Source organism: Paroedura picta, chromosome 7 (assembly GCF_049243985.1).
Source record: "Paroedura picta isolate Pp20150507F chromosome 7, Ppicta_v3.0, whole genome shotgun sequence".
Classification (NCBI taxonomy): Eukaryota; Metazoa; Chordata; class Lepidosauria; order Squamata; family Gekkonidae; genus Paroedura; species Paroedura picta.
The window spans coordinates 22,142,629-22,155,333 of NC_135375.1; positions in this window are offsets into that span (position 1 = coordinate 22,142,629).

The following is a 12,705-nucleotide window of genomic DNA, read 5'->3' on the forward strand; positions in this document are numbered from 1 at the left end:
ACTCCTTCGGGTAGAGAAATGTGGCATATATGAACCAACTCTTCTTCAGTAATATCAGGGCTCTTTCAGCCTCACCCGCCTCACAGGATGTCTGTTGTGGGGAGAGGAAAGGGAAGCTGAAGGTAAGCCACTTTGAGGCATATAAGAATAAGGTGACCAGAACTTATATACATGTTTGGCGCTCCCACCAAGACATCTCATTGGTCCTTACCAGAAGCCCATGATAGGTCTGTAAGCCTGTCCGCTGATTGGTTAGAACCCGGTAACCAGTGAATCCCTAACATGAGTTCAGAATTTCAGTCTTTGTTCCGAGCACATGGCTCCAGAATGACCACAGACACGAGTTTCCAAGGGGGTACAATCCAACTGTAGCCTCTATTGGCATTTCCTGTACTAAACTGTTACCGTTACTGTATGGAAAATAATTTTCTAAAAAAATTCATTCCAGAGGTGTAAAGATAAAGCAATGCCCTTCTGTTTTCCTTCCTGTTATTTGTTTAAGGAAAATGAGATTATTTGTCAAAAGTGGAAAACATAGTTCTAAGGGAGTCCAACGAAGTATGCAGAGCATAGCGATAGGAGATAAGATTAGCCACCCACATGGTTCCAATTGCTCCCCACCCCAAGAGAGAAGTGACAAAGGTGTCTGCATAACCTACAGCTAAGTGGTTCCAATTAGTCAACCTCCTTAAGAGCCTACACAGATCTGACAACAGAAACAAACGTCAAGACCTGGGATTTTTAAAAAATTGGAATCTGCTTAGGGCTCCTTTTGTACCCAGCAGCGGAAGTGTCTTGACCAGGCTATAAAACTGTCCTTTGGAAACCCTTGGCCTGGCACAGAACACCCCCTAATAATTGGTCCATCCATGGCAGGGATGCTGGGCGAGGGGCAGAAGAAAGAAAACTCAAGAGAGTGACATTCTGCTGAGCCTCAATCCAGTTGCCCTTCAACAGCAATAAATGGGAGATTAGAGAAACAATTATGGGAGAAGTGGGAGCCATGAAATGTTGTGGACATGAGAGGGAATCTGTGAAATTGGAGGTGGGGTAAGAAGAGTGGAAAGAAGCTGTGATGGGGTCCTGTAGATCCTTGTGCTGGGGGGTTCTGCAGCTGTCCTGACTCTTCTCCAGACTCAACGCGCTGAGGAAATATTCCAGATTTTCGCACAGACGCTGGTTTCTGGACCCAGTGGGAGCAGTAGCCCAGCCTAGAGATCGCATGGAGTATGCGCTGGGCCTGGGGGCAGCTTCCCAACAGCTTGGGGCTCCATGCTAGGGATGCCTGCCTCCAAATGAGACCTGGGGACCCCCCAGAATTACAGCTCAGCTCCAGACCACAGAACGCAGTTCCCTTGAAAAAAATTAATACGTACTTTGGAGGGTGGCATTGTAACCCACTAATGTCCCTGTTCTTCCCGGCTCCATCCCCAAATCCCCAGAGGTTTCCACACCTGGATCTGGCCACCCTACCTCCCCATCCCCTACTGGTTGCCGGGAAGACCCGGTACACTACTCCACACTTACAGATTGCTGATTTTTAAAAAATTGAAAAAGTCTCCCCGGTCTCGTGGAGAGATGGGTGGCCACTGCTGTGGTAGGAAAACTGTGGGGAGACCTGTCACGAGGAAATCCAGCTGCCATTGTGCTGTATCTACAGCCACACCAACAATGGTGGTAGTAGTAGTGGTGGTAGTAGTAGTGGTGGTGGTGGGGAGAACGTGAGTTATTTAAGGGCCTTAGCACCAGAGGATTTGCAAGGGCCTAGCAGAGTACAATTGCAGCAGGAGTAGCCAGACTGGGGGCAGAGGTGAGCCTCACAGTGGAAAGAGGCGTCCCTCCAAGTGCTCTCAAAGAGGGAAAGGAGGACAGGAGAGAGGCTACAGCCCTGATCCATGGGGGGAAGGCATCTTATGGGGCCCCTGGAAGCTCAGGGCCCATAGCATGTGCTATATGAATAAATCAGCCCGGGGGGGGGGGACCCAATTTCAGAAAGAAATGGAAAGCACCAAGGCTTTCTGATCTTTCCTCATGGTCAATGCGAGATCTGGGAAGTCCCCTTCTCTTTTCCAGCCATTGAATCATTCTGAATCTTATTTTCATTATGTTTCAGATTTTTAAACCTCAGAAAACCGAGTTGAGTGTTGCGTTTATTTTGCATGACTCACAGCGAATCTGGGGACTTTGACTACTAAAAGTGGGGATAGGCTCTGCTTAGAAAATGCAAAACTATTAGGAGCTCTAAACTATTAGGAGTGTTTGATTGAGGCCGGGGTGGGGAGATGACCACAGCTGCGAACTGTGGATCCCGCCCTATGTTGCATGGTGTTGTTAAGCACTGATGATTAGAACACTTGTGTTACATCTTTTTAGGGCCACGTTATCGGCCTTTGCTGGAAAACCTGAATTGCGGTTTGGGACTATTTGACTTACACTGCCATCTTGGTATTTTTGATATTGATATTGTTATTACTGTACTGGTTCTAATGTTTTAAGGGGGGTTATGGGTATTTTATGACTTGATTTTATATTGTAAGCTGCAACAAGAGGAGATTGTTGAGAGTGGCGGGGTATAAATCGAAGCATTAAGTGAATGAATGAATGAATGAATGAATGAATGAATGAATGAATGAATGAATGAATGAATGGATCGATGGATGGATGGATGGATGGATGGATGGATGGATGGATGGATGGATGGATGGATGGATGGATGGATGGAACATCCACACAACAAATGTGAGGTTTGAGTTTCGTACCAGAAGTTCTGGCCATAACTGTCAGAGAAAGGAAGTCTTGTTGTTGTTCAGTGGTCTCCGGATGCATGTGGTATTATTATTAGGCTTGCCAACCTCTAGGTGAGGCCTGGAGATCACAATTCCAATGAATTTCCAGAGTGCCAAGACCAATTCCCTTGGAGAAAAAGGCCATTTGGGAAGTTGTCTCCTATGGAATTATACTCCATGGAGCTCCCTTCTCTCTTCAAACTCGTCTCGCTCAAGCTCTGTTCCCAATTTTCCCAATCTGCCATCGGCAAACCTAGCTATTACACAAATTTAGAGTGTCCCACACAACACATAAGGCACTGTGCAGTGGTCAGAATTGGGATTTGGTTCTGGGGGACCTGGGTTCAAATCTCACACTGCTATGATGCTTGGCGGATGATCTTGAGCCAAGTCACTTTCTCAATCTGACCTACCTCACAGGGTTGTTGCAGTGATGACCAATTGGAGGAAGGGAGAACAAAGCCCATCACCTTGATCCCCTCAAGGAAGAAAGGGTGGGATAAAAATATACCAGTCTCCACACTGTGTTTAATATATCCATGCAAATTTCCAACAGAAAATGCTGCCTACACAATCCTCAGAACATTTGCTTGAAAAATAGATCTACCGAAGAGACCTGATTAAAGTAGATCTATTAACACTTTAAAGGACTTAATATCAAATTGTATCACTTAGCCAACGGAAACACCCCTGACATTTAAAATACCAAATTAGATTACTTAGCCAATTCAACATCTTGGATATTTTAAAAACAAGAAGCACAACAAAATTGTTATTAGGAGTCACCTCTCCAACATGCACTGTACTCCTTAGATCAGGCTTTCTCAACCAGGGTTTTGTGAAACCCTGGGGTTTCTTGATGGCTCTGGAAGGGTTTCACAAAATGGAGGAAGTTAATTAATTTTTAATATATTTTAAATATTTGTTCAACATTTAATGGATGTTATGATCATATATATTAACTAGCTTCAAAGCCCGTTTCTAAGAACGTGCCTTGAAAGGGCCCACTCCCCCAGCCCCTGGCCAGGCAGCTTACAGTGGCTTTGGGCCGCAGATCACAGCTGGATCAAGTGGGGCAGGCAGGGGCTGGGCAGCTGGTTAGCAGGCCCAGGACAGAGCTCCTTAGCAGGCAGTCAACAGGCTCAGCCTAGCAGGCCAGGAGGCCATCATTAGCAAGGCCAGCCTAGCAAGCCAAGAGGCCCTCGTTAGCAAGCCCTCCACCACGACCCATTGCCCAGGGCCTCTCCACTTACCTGCTGCTGGCTCCAGGCACTGAGGCGCCTGAGAACAAAGAGGCTAGAGTCCAGGGATGGAGGGCGGGAGCTGCAGGGGCAGAGCCAGTCAGAACAAAGCTGGCTGCACCCTGATTGGCCCTATTCTAACTTGGACAGCCAGACACGTCCCACCCCCTAGGCTGTTTCATAAATATAGAGAGGAACAACAATGGATAAGGATGTTGAACTACCCACTCCCTCCCAAAACAGCCAATGATGAGGGGGTGGGAAGGGGAGGGCCCAACCATATGCTGCAGGATCATGACACTTCTGGGGTTTCTCGAACCTGAAGAATGTTTCAGGGGTTTCTCAATGGTAAAAAGGTTGAGAAAGGCTGCCTTAGATACTTGGCTTCTTACTCTTCAGTCTGATTCAGGCATGTAGTTGTTCAGTAGCAGCTTTAAAACCAACAAATGTAATTCTGGAGATAAGCTTTGGCGTGAAGTAGTGTGCGTGCACATGGAAGCTTATAACCAGGATAAAACTTGTTGGTTTTAAAGGTGTCGCTGGACTCATAGATTAGTGCAAGAAAGCAGTCTCCCTCCCCCAACTCCCCATTATTATCTCACCCTGTATAAACACAGGAGAACTGAAACTAGCCAAGTACGTTCAGCGGCTAGCTCAGCAGTCCAAACAGACGGGCAGGGCTGGCTTACAGTGCAGTGACTTGAAACCATCAGTACAGGCTGGCAAGTCCAGAGGAGGGTCAGGTTTTGCTCCCTTTCACTTCCCACTTTGTGCCACTTTGTGCCCACAAGCAGAAGACAAAATAGCAGGGCCTTGAGGAATTAGATTGAGGCCCTGAGCATCCTCCCTCAGTTTCTCTCCATGCAGAATAAATAATATGATTTTAGAATTGGATAGCCCAGGCAAGCCTGATCCTGTCAGATCTGGGAAGCTGAGCCAGGTTGGCCCTGGTTAGCACTTAAAGGGGTGACCTCCAAGGAATACCAGGGTCATGCCACGAGGGCAGGCAATGGCAAAATACCTCCAAACATCTCTTGCTTGGCAGCCAGACACCCTTAGGATCTCCTGGCTGTATTACACACGTGCCATCTTAACGGTTACATCTAACAGAATACTTGAATTTTCCTTCCCCACTTCCACCCCACAACATTTTGGTTAAAAAATACTTCCCTTTCAAGAAGAAGAAGAAGAAGAAGAAGAAGGAGGAGGAGGAGGAGGAGGAGGAGGAGGAGGAGGGTTGGTTCTTATATGCCACTTTTCTCTACCAGAAGGAGTAGACACCCTGCCTCTCCCACAATAGACACCCTGTGAGGGAGGTGAGGCTGAGAGAGCCCTAAAATTTCTGAAGAAGAGTTGGTTCTTATATGCCGCTTTTCTCTACCCGAAGGAGGCTCAAAGCAGCTTACAGTCACCTTCCCATTCCTCTCCCCACAACAGACACCCTGTGGGGTGGGTGAGGCTGAGAGAGCCCTGATATCACTGCTCGGTCAGAACAGTTTTATCAGTGCCGTGGCGAGCCCAAGGTCACCCAGCTGGCTGCATGTGGGGGAGTGCAGAATTGAACCTGGCTCGCCAGATTAGAAATCCGCACTCCTAACCACGACACCAACCTGGCTAGACAGGAAGGAGAAGGAGAAGAGTTGGTTCTTTCCTCTACCCAAAGCAGTTGGAAAGCAGCCTGTTATCACTTTCCCTTCCTCTCCCTGCAACAGAAAAAAAGAGAAATGACAAGCAAATAATACTATGTGTAAAGGAAGGGGAAACAGGGCAGTTAAGAAGCCAAGCTGGAGAAAACAGACTGGCACAGAAAAGCTGTAAGCCTCTTGCCATAGAGTTGGAATCGATGCCCTCTGGAGTGCCTGTGTACTCCAGCTATAATTCATAGCGTTAAGAAGTTTCTTATTTGCTCCTAAGTGTACAGCTTTGAGGACTTCCAGAACATTTGATACCTGGGGCACTGTCCTTTTTTCCTGGTTTAAAACTGAAGGCACACCTACAACCGAAAAGATGCTGTAATGATGGAGTTGCATTACATGCAAGGGATGCTGTCACAGGCGGTCCTAACAGAAAGTCCATTCCTATATGCGGCAGTAACTCACAATGAGAAGAAGAGGTTTTTATACACCACTTTTCCCTACCCAAAGGAGTTTCAAAGTGGCTTACGATCACTTAGCCTTCCTCTCCCCACGACAGGCATCCTGTGAGGTAGGTGGGGCTGAGTGAGCTCTGAGAGAACTGTGATTGGCCCAAGGTCACCCAGCTGACTGCATGTGGAAGAGGAGTAGGGAATCAAACCCGGTTCTCCATATTAAAAGTTGCCACTCTTCAACCACTACACCAGGGGTAGTCAACCTGTGGTCCTCCAGACCACAGGTTGACTACCCCTGCACTACACCACTCTGGAAGAAATGAGAAAGACCCACCATGAATAGATTGACTCAGTAAAGACAACCATGACCTTCAGTTTGCAAGAGGCTGTTAACGATAGGAGGTTTTGGAGGATATCAGTTCACAGGGTCACCATGAATGAACTTGGTGGCCCACAACACCCACACCCCTGAGAAAACCCCAGCATTTCACTTTGCCTGATCAGCTGGGACTCAGGTATGGGACCAGGTGTTCTACCCACAGGAGAGGATTCTGGGATTGCCCTAAACTGATCACTGGTAGTAGAGGCAGCTACAGAGAATCCCAGTGTATCCTACTACTTCTTTGATGGTGATGATGCCATCCGTTCAGTCGTGTCCAACCCTTGGCGATTCTATAGGAAAGTCTTCACCATGCATCCCCGTCTCTGACTGCTTCTTTTAGTTGGTTCATGGTCATCCCTGTGTCGGCTTTGATCATGTCGAGCCAGCGGATCCTTTGGCGACCACGTTTCCTTTTGCTGCTGACCATGACAAGCATTAATGACTTTTCCAACAAGTTTGATCTCATGATGTGTCCAAAGTAAGTGAACTTTAGCTGTAATATCTTCCCTTCTAATGACATAGTTGGTTTGCTTCTCTCTAAAACTGTCTTGTTGGTAACTCTGGCTGTCCATGGTATTCACAGCATTCGTCTACTTCTTTAGATCAGCTAATTATTGAAGGAGGCTAATGGTATACCGCCCTTCTTCCCCTGAGGGATCCAGAGTGACAAGGGCATTGCACGTAGGCATCTTAATTGCGCATGGCATGTGTCAGTCCATCTTCCGGCACATTTGTGTGCTCAAGCATACTGGGAATCACCAGTTTCAGTATTGCTCACTGTTCTATAACGGCCACTGGTGTTTTGTTCCTACCGATGGCAGTAGGAAGATCTATCAACATTCTGAGAAAAGACAGCTGATACGCATCTTCCCCTTAGGAAAACATACAGTTATAAGTTTGAACACAATACTTTATAAACTGCTGCTGAAGTACAATGCCTAATATGAATGATGACACATGTCATCTCAGCCTGATGGGGAGATGTTGAGATAGTGCAGTTTTAAGAAGCAAGTTTTTTCCGTGCATTTTAATAACGCTATTTCTAAACGTGGCACATTGCCCCCCTGATCTGTAAGAGGAAGCCAACAGAAAATCAGTGGTCCTCAAAGAAAAGGACAAAATTTTACATGGGGGTTTAGGGCTTCTGGAAAGAGAAGTTAATGGGAAACAGAGTCTAAGGAGGACAGGACTGCTACCATTATAGCCATGTGGGACAATTAATGCTCTGCTCATTCAGGTCAAACTTGCACATGCCTTGCTTCATGCTCCCACGGTTTCCCTAACTGAAACCATCCTGACTATGCTGTTATTAGCCGGGGGGGGGGGGGGATGTAGATATCCGGCTTGCCCGTCTTTTTTCTTTAAAGATTAATGGTAGGGATGAAAGGATTAACCTCCCCGATCTCTTCCGGCACGATCCTGATCTCACTTAGCTCCCAAATTGCCAGCCGTCTGGCTGCAGACTTTGGAAGCTTTGGGGAGGGAGAGGACTTGGGGAAAGGTAGAGTCATGGATGCTATGAATTCACTTCTGGGTTGTCACCTGAAACAACTCATTCACATGCACATCTGTGCCGGTCAAGGAATTTCTGAGATCTCTATGGTAAATGCAATAGAGATGATAATGCTGTCTTGTCTATATTATGTATACTGTTACACTGTTATACGGTTACAACCATTAGTTATCATTGTAAAGTTATTCACAGGTTTATAGATTGTTTTATGTATTGCTGTTTGTTCTTATGTAAACCACCCTGAGCCCCCAGGGAGGGCGACATAGATAGATAGATAGATAGATAGATAGATAGATAGATAGATAGATAGATAGATAGATAGATAGATAGATAGATAGATAGATAGATAGATAGATAGATAGATAGATAGATAGATAGATAGATAGATAGATAGATAGATAGATAGATAGATAGATAGATAGATAGATAGATAGATAGATAGATAGAGAGAGAGAGAGAGAGAGAGAGAGAGAGAGAGAGAGAGAGAGAGAGAGAGAGAGAGAGAGAGAGAGAGAGAGAGAGAGAGAGAGAGAGAGAGAGAGGAAAATTAGGAATTAGGAAAATTCCTATAGCATCCCGGGGAGGAGGGGGGATGTAACATCATCCGGAAGTGATGTCACAGCATCTGTGATGTTGCTCCGCCTCCAGCACACATACTTTCCTCCCACAGCTCACTTGATGGAGCTCATAGGAACAGAGGCAGCATTAGGATACTGCCAGCAGGAGACAGGAAGACGATATGTCCCATTGGCTTCTCCTCAGCTATCACTACACTTCAGACGATGCTTGAAAACTCTGCTCACGAATCTCCCAGCATCCTTACTGCGTCCTCGAATGTTTCTTCAGTTCTGTGGTCACCGTAAAGGCTCAGAAGACACTACTAGGAATTCTCCAGGAGTTGTCATAACGCAAATGTCCACATTCGGCGGAAGTCAGCTTCTGGATCTCAGTGCTAGGAGCCAACATCAAGGGAAGGCTTTGGTCTCTGTGCTCTGTCTGCGGGCCCTCTGGGTCAGCTGTTTAATGCAGCCTTTCTCAGACTGTTTACCATTAAGAAACCCCCTGACGCATTCTTCAGGCTTGGAGAAACCCCAGAAGTGGCACGATTGTGCAGAATAGGGTTGGGAAGCATGGTTGTGTACATGCCCACCCAAGGCCCCTCCCCTTTCCATCCCCTCCAGACCCATCATCAGCCATTTTGGGAGGGGAAGGCAGGTCAACAGGGCCATATCTGTAACCGCTCCGTGGGAGTGGTATAAATAAAACAGTAAAGACCCTCGAGGAGGTCCCTGTCCAGGATGGGGAAGGGTGGCCATTGGCCCCTTCCCCCAGAGTGACAAGCGCCTGTCGATTGGGCCCACCACGTGTCACTCCGGCGACAAGCATAGCGCAGCTGGCGATTGGCCACTGACCCCAAACCTTACGAGTTGGGAGGCGCAAAGCACCTCCCGACATGCCCATTCCCTGCCGTGTGCCGCGTTCTCCCAACCACCGCCATTCACTGCTGGTCCACCGACAAGCCAGGTTGTTGGCGGACCTCGCAGGAGGGCAGAGCGGGAGGGCCTTTGCACTGGGAAAGAAGCAGGGCCGGTTTGTCAAAGACGCACTGGCTGTGCTTCTTTCCCGCCCCCAAATCCCTGCCTTGGGTAGTGGGGAAGCCTTGGGGGGGAGCGCCCTTCCCCGCCGCCCGGCCAGCACGGCCACCAGCTCAAAGAGCCGGCAACCGCATTGCCCAGGTGGCTGGGAACGCCTGCAGCCCGGGGCGGGGGAGGAGAAAGCCATCCCCAGGTGGCTGGGCAGCGTGGTCGCCAGCTCAGAGAGCCGGTGCCTGCACTGCCCGGCCACCTGCGAACGGCTGCAGCGCAGGGGGGGGGGGCTAGCGCCCGCTGTATTTTTTTACAGCGGGCTTAATTTCTAGTATGTTCATATCACTCATTAAATGTTTAACACATTTTAAAAATATATACATAATTAATTAACTCCCACCCATTCGGGAGACCCTTCCAGGGCCATCAAGAAAACCCAGGGCTCTCCTTTTGTCCTTGAAATCTATTGCATGTTTAATTCCATTGCTTCTCCAAGTAGGTCATAGCTTTCCCTTTCCTGCTTTATCCCAGTGAGGTAGGCTGGGCTGAAAAAGACCGAGGTCACCCAGGGAGGTCACCCAGGGAACCTTTTCCGTGAAGCTACATCTCCCAAAGCCATTATTCTACCGTGGCCCTCTGGTTCCAGATGGTGATGTCACATGCAGTTCTTCTGCTCATGACAGGTCATGTTCCTCATTCAAAGAGATGTCTCAATCCTTTTGTCATTTAAACACACCCTTCTGAAGTTCACCAGCACGTTTACATAATAAAATATCCCTGTATTTTTTACCAAGTAAATGCAGTTATTGAGCCAGGTGTCAGGCTCCTTTAGATGTCCTAGGGTGGAAAAATAATCCTACAGGGACAGACACTACTAAAGATGGTGTAGAGTCTTCTGCTGTTGTTGTTATCTGTTGGAATACTGCCATTTTCCTTGTTACTCGTGATCCTCTCCATTCTTGGAAAACTCTTAGTAAACAATTGGCAATGTGGGTTTCCACATGCTCATCTTTTCCTTTTATGGTGCGCACATCGGCTCATAGCAAAGAACTGGCACCACTCCTTGGGCACACCTTCCCACGTGACCTAAAGCAAGATGAGACCTCTTCCAAAAGTTCATTCCCAGTCAGTTGTTTTAAGCACTTACCAAAGCCAACTGCTCTAGAAGAAGAAGAAGAAGAGTTGGTTCTTATATGCCGCTTTTCCCTAACCAAAGGAGGCTCAAAGCGTCTTACAGTCGCCTTCCCATTCCTCTCCCCACAACAGACACCCTGTGCGGTGGGTGAGGCTGAGAGAGCGCTGATATCACTGCTCGGTCAGAATAGCTTTATCAGTGCTGTGGCGAGCCCAAGGTCACCCAGCTGGATGCATGTGGAGGAGCGCAGAATCGAACCTGGCATGCGAGATTAGAAGTCCGCACTCCTAACCACTACACCAAACTGGCTCTCTATTTCAAAGGGTGCAATGGCTGACCTGTAAATCCAACCTGGAAGTCACCACTTAGAATTTTGCCTCTTCTACAACCCCACTAATTGATCTTTATAAGGCCATTCTTGAGTAGATCTACTCAGAATCCTACTCAAAACTATTCAGTCCCAGGAAGGTGATTTCAGGATTGCACTATAAGTCACTTCCTCCCCCAATAGGCAATATAATAATTCAATATCTTGCAGGGCTGTTGCAGAATAATAGGCCCTAGATATATTCATGTCTAAGCATAGTGGTTGCTTAGCTTGATCATGAATCCCTCCAGAGAAATAGAGCTGCAGAATAACAGCGCATTTGAAAGTATGCAGTTTAGTTACCTTTGTGGATGAGGCACAGATCCAGAATCATGGCAAACTGCAGTTTAAAAGAGAGTAATCTTTATTAGGAAAGATTATTTACAAATAGATAACATATTCATCTGCTTCAGTCTCCTCACTGAAGCAGAGTACAAAAGCTTAAAGAGCAGTTACAAAAACAACACACTGCAAGTCAGTGGTCCCATGCTGGGAAAAGCTGCACCCATTTGCAGTTCTGTATGTTCTGTAGCTAGAAAAGGCAGGGTTGAGCCTGGGAATTAAAACAATTAAGTCTGTAATTTAGCTAGCTCAGATGTTTCTGGAAGATTTGGAACTGCCCCTTCTTCATCATCTGCATATTTCATTTATTTATTATTTATATCTCACTTTTCTCCTCAGCTGAGACCCAAAACACTGTTCTCCCCTTTTGCCCAATAGCCCTGTTTGATTGGTTGGGTCGAAAGAGAGAGAATGACAGGGTCATGGAAGCTAAGTAATGCCGTTCCAATCCACTTCAGCAACCCTTTGCAAGCAGGTTTTGCCATCTCACATAGTAAAGTCCAGTTGCAAAGTGGGTTGAAAGTGTGTTATTTAGTGTGTCTGAAAGCACCAGTGAGCTTCCATATCTGACTGGGAATTTGAGGCTGAACCTCCAAGAATCCAAATCCAACATAACCCCATCAGCATGTCTCACAGAATCACAGAATCATAGAGTTGGAAGGGGTCATGTAGGCCATCTAGTCCAACCCCCTGCTCAACGCAGGATCAGCCCAAAGCATCCTAAAGCATCCAAGAAAAGTGTGTATCCAACCTTTGCTTGAAGACTGCCAGTGAGGGGGAGCTGGAGACCCAGCCATGTCAGGAGACCCCTCTGTAACATACAGACAAACTCAGTGCTGCCTTTAATGTTGCCCATGGGGCTTCAACCTGCCCAAGTTAAGGAGTTTTGAATCCCACAGGATTCAACAGGAGAGGTCTCTGCCGGTGCAGAACTGTTACTGAAACAAACAGGATATAAAAGTACATGCTTCAGTTGTGTCACACCCCTGTGGTGGCTGTAAAGCAAAGCATAACATATCTGATATTTTTTTTTAAGACAGGGAAGTTGTTTTGTAGAAATATAATGCCTGATTTGGTCACCTGCAACCTGAAACTGCCACATAAATTAAGGAGCAATCTTTATAATTGACAGGTAACTGTGACCTAATTTTCCAGCTCTTCTTCTACTTAAACCATGAGAATGCACTTTGAGTGAGAGTTGGGCAACACGGAGAGGGGTGACTTTTGAACAGTATTTCACAGTGTGGGCTCCATATTAGGCATT